The following is a 13,833-nucleotide window of genomic DNA, read 5'->3' on the forward strand; positions in this document are numbered from 1 at the left end:
TAGTGCTTTCCAAAAGTATTTATCATTTGGTATCCTATTGTGTTCAAAAGGGGGAGAAAGTAGTATTTCAAAAATGGTATATCAAACCCTCTTGAACACTAAGAGGTGGATCTCTTTTAGGGGGAGTTTTGTTTAGTCAAAGGAAAAGCATTTGAAACAGGGGGAGAAAATTTCAAATCTTGAAAATGCTCTACAAACTCTTATTCATTTACCTTTGACTATTTGCAAAAGAACTTTGAAAAGGATTTACAAAAGAATTTGCAAAAACAAAACTTGTGGTGCAAACGTGGTCCAAAATGTTACATAAGAAAACGAAACATTCCATGCATATCTTGTAAGTAGTTATATTGGCTAAAATTCCAAGCAACCTTTACACTTACATTATGCAAACTAGTTCAATTATGCACTTCTATATTTGCTTTGGTTTGTGTTGGCATCAATCACCAAAAAGGGGGAGATTGAAAGGGAATTAGGCTTACACCTAGTTCCTAAATAATTTTGGTGATTGAATTGCCCAACACAAATCTTTGGACTAACTAGTTTGCCCAAGTGTATAGATTATACAGGTGTACAAGGTTCACACTCAGCCAATAAAAAGACCAAGTTTTGGATTCAATAAAGGAGCAAAGGGGCAACCGAAGGCACCCCTGGTCTGGCGCACCGGACTGTCCGGTGTGCCACCGGACAGTGAACAGTACCCGTCCGGTGCACCAGGGGACTCAGACTCAAACTCTTCACTCTCGGGATTTCTCGGAAGCCGGCGCGCTATAATTCACCGGACTGTCCGGTGTGCACCGGACATGTCCGGTGCTCCAAGGAAGCGCGGTCTTCGGAACTCGCCAGCCTCGGGTTCGCGTGGCAGCCGCTCCGCTAAAATTCACCGGACTGTCCGGTGTGCATCGGACTGTCCGGTGTACCAGCGGAGCAACGGCTCCCTGCGGCGCCAACGGCTCCCTGCGGTGCATTTAATGCGCGCGCAGCGCGCGCAGACGTCAGGCACGCCCATACTGGTGCACCGGACATCAAACAGTACATGTCCGGTGTGCACCGGACACCCAGGCGGGCCCACAAGTCAGAAGCTCCAACGGTCAGAATCCAACGGCAGTGATGACGTGGCAGGGGCACCGGACTGTCCGGTGTGCACCGGACTGTCCGGTGCGCCATCGAGCAGAAGCCTCCAGCCAACGGTCAAGTTTGGTGGTTGGGGCTATAAATACCCCAACCACCCCACCATTCATTGCATCCAAGTTTTCCACTTCTCAACTACTACAAGAGCTCTAGCATTCAATTCTAGACACACTAAAGAGATCAAATCCTCTCCAATTCCACACAAAGCCCTAGTGACTAGTGAGAGTGATTTGCCGTGTTCATTTGAGCTCTTGCGCTTGGATTGCTTCTTTTCTTTCTCACTTGTTCTTGAGATCACAACTCCATTGTAATCAAGGCAAGAGGCACCAATTGTGTGGTGGCCCTTGCGGGGAAGTTTTGTTCCCGGCTTTGATTTGAGAAGAGAAGCTCACTCGGTCCGAGGGACCGTTTGAGAGAGGGAAGGGTTGAAAGAGACCCGGCCTTTGTGGCCTCCTCAACGGGGAGTAGGTTTGCAAGAACCGAACCTCGGTAAAACAAATCTCCGTGTCTCACTTGCTTATTCGCTTGGGATTTGTTTTGCGCCCTCTCTCTCGGACTCGTTTATATTTCTAACGCTAACCCGGCTTGTAGTTGTGTTTATATTTGTAAATTTCAGTTTCGCCCTATTCACCCCCCCTCTAGGCGACTATCATCCTTCCTCAATGAGCCAAAAGATGACAAGCCCACTGACTCGGGCTCAAGTCATAAGAAGAAGGATGAGAAGAAGAAGAGGCGCATCAAGAAGATAGTCTACTACGACAGCGACGAGTCCTCCTCTTCCCAAAGAAACGACAACGACGAGAAAAAGAAAACGGTCAACTCAAACTTTTCTTTTGATTATTCTCGTATTCCGCAAAATTCCAATGCTCATTTGCTTTCCATTCCTCTTGGTAAACCTCCACACTTTGATGGAGAGGACTACGAATTTTGGAGTCAAAAAATGCGTAGCCACTTGTTCTCTCTTCATCCAAGTATATGGGAGATAGTAGAAAATGGAATGCAATTTGATCGTACGGATAATCCCATGTTTATCAATGAACAAATTCACAAAAATGCACAAGCTACCACTGTTCTTTTAGCATCCTTGTGCAGGGAAGAGTATCATAAGGTGGGCGGCTTGAATAATGCCAAGCAAATTTGGGACACCCTCAAGATCTCACATGAGGGAAACGACGCCACCATGATCACCAAGATGGAGTTGGTGGAAGGCGAACTAGGAAGGTTCGCAATGATCAGGGGGGAGGAGCCAACTCAAACGTACAACAGGCTCAAGACCCTGGTCAACAAAATCAGGAGCTATGGAAGCATGAGATGGACGGACCACGACGTCGTCCGGCTTATGCTAAGGTCCTTCACTGTCCTTGATCCTCATCTTGTAAACTCTATTCGTGAAAATCCTAGGTACACCAAGATGACGCCCGAGGAAATACTCGGAAAGTTTGCAAGCGGGCGAATGATGATCAAGGAGGCCAGATATGTTGATGAGGCGTTGAATGGCCCAATGCCGATCTACGAGCCTCAAACTGTTGCTCTCAAAGCAACAAGCAGCAGGGAGGGGCTACCTAGCAAGGTGGCGCAAGTTGAGGCGGCCGGGCTAAATGAGGATGAAATGGCTCTCATCATCAAGCGCTTCAAGACGGCGCTCAAAGGTCACAAGGAGCATCCCAACAAGAGCAAGACGAAGGGAAAGCGCTCCTGCTTCAAGTGTGGTAAGATTGGTCACTTTATTGCTAACTGTCCCGATAATGATAGTGACCAGGAACAAGGAAAGAATGGGAAGAGAGAGAACAAGAAGGTTTACAAGAAGGCTAAGGGCGAAGCACACCTTGGAAAAGAATGGGACTCGGATTGTTCTTCGTCTGACTCCGACAACGAAGGACTCGCCGCCACGGCCTTCAACAAATCGTCTCTCTTCCCCAACGAGCATCACACCTGCCTCATGGCAAAGGAGAAGAAGGTAAGCACTCGAAATACTATTGCATATGCTTCTTCAATTGATGATGAATCTAGTGATGATGAAGTAGACTAAGCAAGTTTATTCAAAGGCTTAGATAGAACTAAAATTGATAATATCAATGAATTAATTAATGCGTTGAATGAGAAGAATAGATTGCTAGAACAGCAAGAGGATCTTTTATATGAAGAGCATGATAAATTTGTAAGTGTGCAAAAGTCTCTTGCTTTAGAAGTTAAAAGAAATGAAATGCTTTCATGTGAATTATCTACTTGTCATGAGTCTATTTCTAGTCTAAAGAGTGTCAATGATGACTTGAATGCTAAGTTAGAAGTAGCAAATAAATCTAGCTCATGTATTGAACATGTAGTAATTTGTAATAGGTGTAAGGATTTTAATGTTGATGCATGTGTTGAGCACCTTACTTCTATTGCAAAATTAAATGGTGAAGTGGCTAGTCTTAATGTCCAACTTAAGACTAGCAAGAATGACTTTGATAAACTAAAATTTGCAAGGGATGCCTACACTATTGGTAGACACCCATCAATTAAGGATAGACTTGGCTTTAAAAGGGAAGCCAAGAACTTAACAAGCCAAAGAGCACCCATTTTCAACAAGGAAAAGGGAAAGGCTCCTATGGCTAATAGTAGTCAAAAGAATCATGCATTTATTTATGATAGAAAATTTTCTAGAAATGCTTATCATAATAGGAGTTGTAATGCTTATGATTCACATGCCATGATTGCTTCAAGTTCTTCCTTTGTGCATGGTAGAGATATGCCTAGGAAAAATATTGTTCATCATATGCCTAGGAGAAATGTTGTTAATGTGCCTAGGAAAATGCATAATGAAAATGCTACTGTTATTCATGCCTGCAACATTGATTTTGTACTCACATGCAAAAATAAAAAAGTGGTTGCTAGGAAATTAGGGGCAAAAGGCAAGGGAGACAAAACTTGCATTTGGGTCCCTAAGGCTATTGTTACTAACCTTGTAGGACCCAACAAGAGTTGGGTACCTAAAACCCAAGCCTAATTTGCCTTGCAGGTTTATGCATCCGGGGGCTCAAGCTGGATTATCGACAGCGGATGCACAAACGACATGACGGGGGAGAAGAAGATGTTCACCTCCTACGCCAAGAACAAAGATTCCCAAGATTCAATCATATTCGGTGACGGGAATCAAGGCAAGGTTAAAGGACTAGGACAAATAGCTATTTCATCCGAGCATTCCATATCTAATGTGTTTTTAGTTGAATCGCTCAGGTATAACTTGTTGTCCATTAGTCAATTATGTAATATGGGTTACAATTGCTTATTTACAAATATAGATGTGTCTATCTTTAGAAGGAGTGACAGTTCATTAGCTTTTAAGGGTGTACTAGACGACAAACTCTATTTAGTTGATTTTTCGAAGGAGGAGGCCGATCTAGATGCATGCTTAGTCGCTAATACTAGCATGGGATGGCTGTGGCATCGCTGTCTAGCACATGTGGGAATGAAGAACCTTCACAAACTTCTAAAGGGAGAACATGTGTTAGGTCTAACAAATGTAACTTTCGAAAAAGATAGACCTTGTGCAGCTTGTCAAGCAGGTAAACAAGTGGGAAGCTCTCATCATAGCAAAAATGTGATGACCACATCAAGACCTTTGGAGCTACTTCACATGGACCTCTTCAGACCCGTCGCCTACCTCAGCATCGGGGGAAGTAAGTATGGTCTTGTTATTGTTGTTGATTTTTCCCGCTTCACTTGGGTATTCTTTTTGCAGGATAAAACAGAAACCCAAGGGACCCTAAAACGCTTCTTAAGGAGAGCTCAAAATGAATTTGAGCTCAAGGTGAAAAAGATAAGGAGCGACAACGGGTCCGAATTCAAGAATCTTCAAGTGGAGGAGTACCTTGAGGAGGAAGGAGTGAAGCACGAGTTCTCCGCTCCCTACACACCACAGCAAAACTGTGTGGTAGAGAGGAAGAACAGGACGCTTTTAGACATGGCAAGGACGATGCTTGGTGAATTCAAGACGCCAGAACGGTTTTGGATGGAAGCTGTGAACACAGCTTGCCATGCCATAAACCGGGTCTAACTTCATCGCCTCCTCAAGAAGACGTCATACGAACTCCTAACTGGTAACAAACCCAACGTGTCATACTTTCGTGTATTTGGGAGTAAATGTTATATTCTAGTGAAGAAAGGTAGAAATTCAAAATTTGCTCCCAAAGCTGTAGAAGGGTTTTGTTAGGTTATGACTCAAATACAAAGGCGTATAGAGTCTTCAACAAATCATCGGGTTTGGTTGAAGTCTCTAGCGACGTTGTATTTGATGAGACTAATGGCTCTCCAAGAGAGCAAGTTGATCTTGATGATGTAGATGAAGAAGATGTTCCAACGGCCACAATACACACCATGGCGATCGGAGATGTGCGACCACAGGAACAAAAGGAGCAAGATCAACCCTCTTCCTCAATAATGGTGCATCTCCCAACTCAAACTGATGAACATGTTCATCTCGAGGAGGCGTGTGATCAAGGGGGAGCACAAGATGATCATGTTATGGAGGAAGAAGCACCACAGGCCCCTCCAACTCAAGTTCGAGCGACGATTCAAAGGAATCATCCCGTCGACTAGATATTGGGTGATATAAGCAAGGGAGTAACTACTCGCTCTAGATTAGCTAATTTTTTTGAGCATTACTCGTTTGTCTCTTCTATTGAGCCTTTCAGGGTAGAAGAGGCCTTGCAAGATCCGGACTGGGTGTTGGCCATGCAGGAAGAGCTCAATAACTTCAAGCGAAATGAAGTTTGGACCCTGGTGCCTCGTCCAAAGTAAAACGTTGTAGGAACCAAGTCGGTGTTCCGCAACAAACAGGACGAGCACGGGGTGGTGACAAGGAACAAGGCTAGACTTGTGGCAAAAGGTTATGCCCAAGTCGCAGGTTTGGACTTTGAGGAGACTTTTGCTCCTGTGGCTAGGCTAGAGTCTATTCGCATTTTGTTAGCCTATGCCGCTCACCATTCTTTCAGGTTGTTCTAAATGGATGTGAAGAGCGCTTTCCTCAACGGGCCAATCAAGGAGGAGGTGTACGTAGAGCAACCCCCTGGCTTTGAGGATGAACGGTACCCCGACCACGTGTGTAAGATCTCTAAGGCGCTCTATGGACTTAAGGAAGCCCCAATACATGATATGAATGCCTTAGAGACTTTCTAATTGCTAATGCTTTCAAGGTTGGAAAAGCCAATCCAACTCTTTTCACTAAGACGTGTGACGGTGACTTATTTGTGTGCCAAATTTATGTCGATGACATAATATTTGTTTCTACTAACCAAAAGTCTTGTGAAGAGTTTAGCAGGGTGATGACTCAAAAATTTGAGATGTCGATGATGGGCGAGTTGAACTACTTCCTTGGGTTCCAAGTGAAGGAACTCAAGGACGACACCTTCATCTCCCAAACAAAGTACACACAAGATTTGATCAAGCGGTTTGGGATGAAGGACGCCAAGCCCGCAAAGACTCCAATGGGAACCGACGGACATGTCGACCTCAACAAAGGAGGTAAGTCCGTTGATCAAAAGCCATACCGGTCTATGATAGGTTATTTGCTTTATTTATGTGCTAGTAGACCGGATATTATGCTAAGCGTATGCTTGTGTGCTAGATTTCAATCCGACCCAAGGGAGTGTCACCTTGTGGCCGTTAAGCGAATACTTAGATATTTAGTTGCTACGCCTTGCTTCGGGATCTGGTATCCAAAAGGGTCTACCTTTGACTTAATTGGATATTCAGACTCTGATTATGCTGGATGCAAGGTTGATAGGAAGAGTACATCAGGGACGTGCCAATTCTTAGGAAGGTCGCTGGTGTCGTGGAGTTCTAAGAAACAAACTTCCGTTGCCCTATCCACCGCTGAGGTCGAGTACATTGCCGCAGGACAGTGTTGCACGCAACTACTTTGGATGAGGCAAACCCTCCGGGACTTTGGCTACAATCTGAGCAAAGTCCCACTCCTATGTGACAATGAGAGTGCAATTCGTATGGCGGATAATCCTGTTGAACACAGCCGCACTAAGCACATAGACATCCGACATCACTTTTTGAGAGACCACCAGCAAAAGGGAGATATCGAAGTGTTTTATGTTAGCACCGAAAACCAGCTAGCTGATATCTTTACCAAGCCTTTAGATGAGAAGACCTTTTGCAGGCTGCATAGTGAGCTAAATGTCTTAGATTCGCGGAACTTGGATTGATCTATAGCATACATGTGCTTTATGTCTTTGATCATATTCCTTTATGCATTTTGTTTATTGTGCTCAAGTTGTGCAAGCAATCCCCGGACCTCAAAAGTCCATGTGTGAGTGATGCACATATTTAGGGGGAGATGTGCTACAACTTGACCCTTTGAGACTAACCGTGTGCTTGAGTTTACTTATTAGTCTCAAAGGTGGATTGAAAGGGAAAGGTGAACTTGGACCATGCAAGACTTCCACTGCACTCCGATGAGAGGGTAATTTCCTCCAAGTTCATCTCCATGCTCTTGTTGCCTTGTTGCTCTTAATTGACAATTTTGGTAAGGCAATGGGGTTAAATGGCAAAAATGATCCTGTTTTGGTGCTTGATGCCAAAGGGGGAGAAATTAAGGCCAAAGCAAGAAATGGATCAGCTACCACTTGAGAATTTTGAAAATAGTAGAGTTAGAACTTTTGTTTTGTCAAAACTCTCTTAGTGTCTCTTATTGTCAAAAGTTGGTCTCTTGTGGGGAGAATGTTTGATTATGGGAAAAGGGGGAGTTTTTGAATCTTTGATCAATTCCTCTTGGAATACCTCTCTTTATGCCTCAACAAGTGTGTTTGACTTAGAGATAGGAAATTGAATTTGATTTGCAAAAACAAACCAAGTGGTGGCAAAGAATGATCCAAATATGCCAAATTTGAATCAAAAACAAATCTTGTTCTCATTTGCATTAATGTTGCACTTCTATGTGTTGCTTTTTGTTGTGTTGGCATATATCACCAAAAAGGGGGAGATTGAAAGGGAAATGTGCCCTTGGGCCATTTCTAAGGTATTTTGGTGATTAAGTGCCCAACACAAATGGTTTAAGTGTTAAGTTGTGCCAAAGACTCAAGAAGTGAAAATCAAGGTACAAGGTATGATTCTAGACTTAGTACATTGTTTTTTGTGCACTAACATATTTGTCTAAGTGCTAGAATCAGAGAAAATACAAAAGGAAAAAGACTTGGCTGGAGCAGCTAGGACTCTGCGCAGTCTGGGTGCACCGGACTATTCGGTGGTGCACCGGACAGTGTCTGGTGCGCAAGGCTGGCGTCTGGTCAACTAGCCGCTCTCGGGAATTCGTCGGCGACGTACGACTAAAATTCACCGGACTGTCCGGTGGTGCACCGGACTGTCCGGTGAGCCAACGGTCGGCCGCGCCAACGGTCGGCTGCGCAATCCACGCGTGACGCGTGGCCGAGCCAACGGTCTGATGGGGGCACCGGACTGTCCGGTGTGCACCGGATAGTGTCTGGTGCGCCAACGACTCCAAGTCTTCAACGGTCGGCTGCGCCAATTTAGGAAGGCGATCTGCACCGGACAGTGAACATGGGATGTCCGGTGGCGCACCGGACTGTCCGGTGCGCCACCCGACAGAAGGCAAGAATTGCCTTCCAAGAATGCCTCCAACGGCTCCTAGCTGCCTTAGGGATATAAAAGGGACCCCTAGGCGCATGGAGGAGTTATCCAAGCATACTTTGAGCATTCTCAATCATTCACACTCCATCCTCGCACACTCGATTGACATTCTTAGTGATTTGAGCTCCGTTCTAGTGGTGAACTTGTTGTGTTTCATTTGAGCTCAAGTCTTGGCTTGTGTGTGTTCGTATTGCTGGGATTTGTGTGTGTTGCTTCCCTCCCTTACTCTAGTGCTTTCACTTTGATATTTATTGTAAGGGCGAGAGACTCCAACTTGTGGAGATTCCTCGCAAACGGGAAAAGTGATAAGAAAAAGGAATACCGTGGTATTCAAGTTGATCATTGGATCACTTGAGAGGGGTTGAGTGCAACTCTCGTCCATTGAGACGCCACAGCGTGGAGTAGGCAAGTTTTGTACTTGGCCGAACCATGGGATAAACCATCGTGTCTCTTGTGCTTGTTCTCACTGTGACTATTGTGTTTCACAAGAGCTTGGTCCTTAGCCACTTGATTTCATTGTGCTAACACTTAATCAAGTTTTGTGGCTTTAAGTTTTAAGTTTTATCAAGATCACCTATTCACCCCCCTTTCTAGGTGCTCTCAGTCACCCATCCCAGGTTTCTCCAAGTTGAGCACGCTTAACTTTGAGATTCCTTCGAACCAACCTTCCAAACTCAGATTCCAATAATTCTTGTTTCTAAATTCCTATCAAATTATTCCCTATCCAACCATGTCATACCTTAAGCATGGTTCATATTCCAGAAAACTCCCAAAATACTCTTGTCCCATATTCTGCCTATAATTTCCCTGTTCAGACTAAGTCAGACGATTCATTCGTCACTATTCTCACCAACAGTGAACTTCACTGTGCTACACCACATACACCGAGTTATAAATACACCCAGCTACCCTCTCCCTCTCCACACACACTCAACACTCTCAGCCAAGGCAAACACCCCATCCACTTAGTTACCCTGCTCTGCTGGCTACGCGCATAGTGTCGCTTCACCTCCAATCCACTCTCCTAGTAAGCACCTCCGCTCCACCACCAGTAATATCACAACACCACATGACACAGATTCTGCTCAAGACTCTACCCATTCATATATCGCCATTCTGACCACTATACTAAATATTTGTTGGTATACTTGCCGGTTTGTATGTTTGCTTGTTCATGTTGCATAATTATCAGAGCGTTCGTGCCGTCTCGTGGAGGCCAGATCTGCAAGTCTACGCCAGGCGGTGGAGCCAGAAGCCAGTTCCGCGAGCTCTCACCTGCCCCCCTTCGCCGGATAAGCACGACAAGCTCACTGGATCCCTTTGATGCATAAATTACCTATGTTTTTTTAACCACAACCCTCAACCTGTTATTTTATGCATGATATGATTTTGAGACAAGTTATTATGTCCACCCAGCCGCTTGCCGCAATCAATCTTTATACATATTTGTTACAAATGATTTGAGAAAAGGTGTGAGTTTTCAAAGGAAAATGCTTTTCAAAATGGGTATGATGAAGGGATGATCAGGGACTCCCTAGTTTAGGGGAGGGCCTAAGGTGATGGCTCAGCCGGGTTAGGTGTGAGCAGAAGGATTGTCCCCTCATATAAGGACCGGTTTGTCATCCTTCACTACCTGTACTCATGTCAAATACAACCACTCGAGACTGTATGGGCAGTCACTCAATCTGAACTCGTACGGTCCAAACCCTAGGGTTATGATGGCTGGGGGCACCAGGATGATAAGGAGGGGGAATGTTTTATCTGGTTTGGACATGCCGGTGGCCTGACTCCTTTCGGTATAACCGTTAAGATAAGGACGTGCGAGGAAAGAAAGAGATTCGGATTCGGGTCTCATTGGCCATGAGACTGTAGAGCCAGACTAGTGGGTAAAGTGTACCCCTCTGCGCAGAGTTTGAAAACCTATTCGAATAGTTCGTGTCCACGGGAATGGATGAGTCTGGTGTGGTATGACAATTAGTGTTTTGTTTTCCAAAAAAGGTGCTTTTGAAAAGTGGTTTTAAAAGGTCCGGCGGTTGAGTCGTGAGCTATGGTGGACGGGAAGTCCAGTAGTTGTTTTTGAAAATGAAAACCAGTGGGAAACTACTGAGATACCTGGATGGTTTAGTCCAGTGGATTTTGGTTCTATACTGAAAAACTTCCGGATCCTTTGGGAGAGGATGCACTTTGAAAAATACAAAATGTTTTACAAAACAACTCTGCATCAAATATTGCTGTTTCTGCAAAATATCCTGAGCTCCACATAATCCATGCATTATATCTGATTTCCCCATTCCGCGATGAAGGTGGGCTGCTGAGTACGTAAGTACTCACCCTTGCTTATTTGTTGTTTTTCAGAGAAGGAGATCGCTGATTGGGTAAGAGTTACGCCTGTTCCCAACCTTGCATGTGGCTGTTGGACCGCTGATTTGCTTCGCTGCGTATATCGGGCTGCTTTAGCCCCACTCTAATGATATGTCCCGAGTTGTGGTCCAACTCTTAAAGTTGATTGCCACCTTTATAGGTTTGTCTCGCTTAAGCAGATCTAGAATCATCTGATGTGTAAATGTGTTTACTAGCCTCCTGTGACTAGTAATTGTATCACATTTGAGTCCCAGAGGATTGGGGCGCTTCAGTCACGTAGAGTCAAAATACCATTTTGTCAACATTTGAATGTGCCTTTTCTTATCTGAATTTTGGAAATGGTTCGTGTACTTGTGACAGGGTAGGGGATCCATGTCCAATCTGTTTCTCGGTGTAGCCATGCTTCTTGCTCGCTATCAGTAACAACCAAAGCATCACCATCCATGAACCACATGCCTCTAACAGGTTTGTTATTTTCTTCATCGAAGAATATGTTTGCCTGATCCATAGTGCAATCTAACGGCTAGAGCACACACATTTAACTGTTAGTCCTATGATCTTCTTCATCGAAGAAAATTAACAAACGGTTGATGTTTTCCAAAACCACTGGACTCGGTTCTTTAGTTTTGTTTACCGCCATGCCAACTAACTGCACACAGTGTGTTCTATTGAGATGTCACCGTCAGTATATTGGTTGTGTTTGGTACTATTGCCCCTCTTCATTTTCAGCCCACTGTGGATATGTTCTTAATCTGTCGCTGCATAAACTAGAATATGTATATCACGTCATTACGTGTTTGTGATTCATTTGCAGAAGTAGAAGTGCCATCCGAACGGGATGCCTTGAGCTAGGTGGACTCTTGTCCTAGGTGGGCTAGAGCAGCCGAGCAGTCCTGTATTGATAAAGGGAGTCCAATACCGAATGCAAAGGACTCTTAGCCGCAATCAGCCCAACATCCCGCTAGTCGCAAAACCACATGTTTAATAGATTGGGAAGTACCGCATCGGCTAATCATCCAAGGGAAACCCGCAGGTATGCTATAAAGGGACATGGAGGTGTACCTTTCAAACATACTTACCTGGATGGGGTCTATGGCTGACCAAGTAGAGTCTTTGCCTAGGCTAGTGGCCTCCATTGCACTTGGGAGGAGCATTAGTCTACCATCTCCTCAAGTAGGAGAGCGGACATCATAATTTGTGGTAGAGGGGATACACATTCGTGCGGCCCCTACCAAAATAATGCAAGTTTTGGTATTATATATAGTATATAATTATTAAGCATAATTAAATATTATCTTAAGTTATTTAATGGGCTGGTATGTGAGGAACTTTAGTTGCCATCTTCCTAAGTGGATATTATAATTTGATTGATCAATATTAGTTTATTTGGTCACTTCCAGGTAGGGGTGACAATGAACTCTTACACTATAAAATGTAAGGATCGGATCGGGTTAGACTTACACTATAAATTGTAAGGATCGGATCGGGTTAGATCAGACCCTATTTCTATTGATTTTTAAACTAAAAATAATTTAGGGCTCTAACAATTTGTGAAGAAACATTTAGATTATGATCCATTATCGCCCCTACTTCCACGTAGTTCATTTAAAACTCTAATAAAATTAAATGTCCATAAAATAATAGAATAAAATTGTTTTAAATAACACATAAAAACAAATAATATAATAAAACACTATTATATAATTATTTTGTTGTGTTTTATTATATTATATCTGAACAGTTTTAACAACAACCTGATGTGACATTCTTAAAAACAACTTTAGTTATTTTTAACAATATTATGAAACTTTTTTGAGATATCTACCAATAAGATTTTACTTATTCACCGAAAGTTCATTAGAGTTAGAAAGGGTGACGACAAGTTTCCATAGATTTTAATTGTACATAATAATACTTATTTGCTTTTCTTCATTAATAAATTTCATATGTTTCATATGTACAAACTCTAATAGATGCTCTTTTTATGAACACTAATAAATGTTCTTTAAAATCACTGGACCTTGTTCTAGATCTTATACTACATATCAATCAAACACGATCTTCACGCTCTTCACTTGTTTTGGAACCTAGAAGGGTCGCACGTTGGCTCTTGTCCTAGGTTTGCCGGGACAAGCCTTTATTGATATAAGGCAAGTCCAACAGGCATGCAAAAGACTTTCGGTGGTAATCATGACCAGTAACCACATGTTTAGCGACTGGAAAGTACAACATCGACTAATCAACTAGGGGAAACAAGCGCGTATGCAATAAAGGAACATGAAGATGCACCTTTGAAACATACTTATCTGGATGGGGTCTATGGCTGATCAAGAAGAGCCATGGCCTAGACTATTGGCCTTCATTGCACTTTGGGAGGAGCGTTAGTCTACCATCTCCTCAAGTAAGAGAGTGAACATCATAATTTGTAGCAAAGGGGATATGCAGGCCGTGTCGAGGACCTGACGGGCACATGTGATAATAAGTCAAGGAGTGTGTGTTGAGTTAGACTCCATAGGTGTTGGGTTAAAATCTATAGTTAATGAGAGCACCTAGAGGGGGGTGAATAGGTGATCCTGTAAAAAACTTGAAACTTAAAGACACAAAACTTGATTAAGTGTTAGCACAATTAAATCAAGTGACTGAGGAGACCTCTTGTGGAACACAATTGACACAGTGAGAACAAGCACAAGAGACACAAGGATTTAT

General features: G+C 43.5%; 2 non-coding genes across 2 annotated transcripts; both read left to right on the forward strand.

Annotated features, from left to right (window-relative positions):
- Positions 1-12,198: 12,198 nt before the first annotated feature.
- LOC111590398 (U1 spliceosomal RNA) lies at positions 12,199-12,359 on the forward strand. The gene has a single exon (XR_004853523.1). It is a non-coding gene; the product is annotated as a U1 spliceosomal RNA (small nuclear RNA).
- Positions 12,360-13,425: 1,066 nt separating this feature from the next.
- On the forward strand, positions 13,426-13,578 carry LOC111590405 (U1 spliceosomal RNA). Its single transcript, XR_004853530.1, has one exon. It is a non-coding gene; the product is annotated as a U1 spliceosomal RNA (small nuclear RNA).
- The last annotated feature ends 255 nt before the right edge of the window (positions 13,579-13,833 follow it).

Source organism: Zea mays, chromosome 10 (genome assembly GCF_902167145.1).
Source record: "Zea mays cultivar B73 chromosome 10, Zm-B73-REFERENCE-NAM-5.0, whole genome shotgun sequence".
NCBI classification, from domain to species: domain Eukaryota; kingdom Viridiplantae; phylum Streptophyta; class Magnoliopsida; order Poales; family Poaceae; genus Zea; species Zea mays.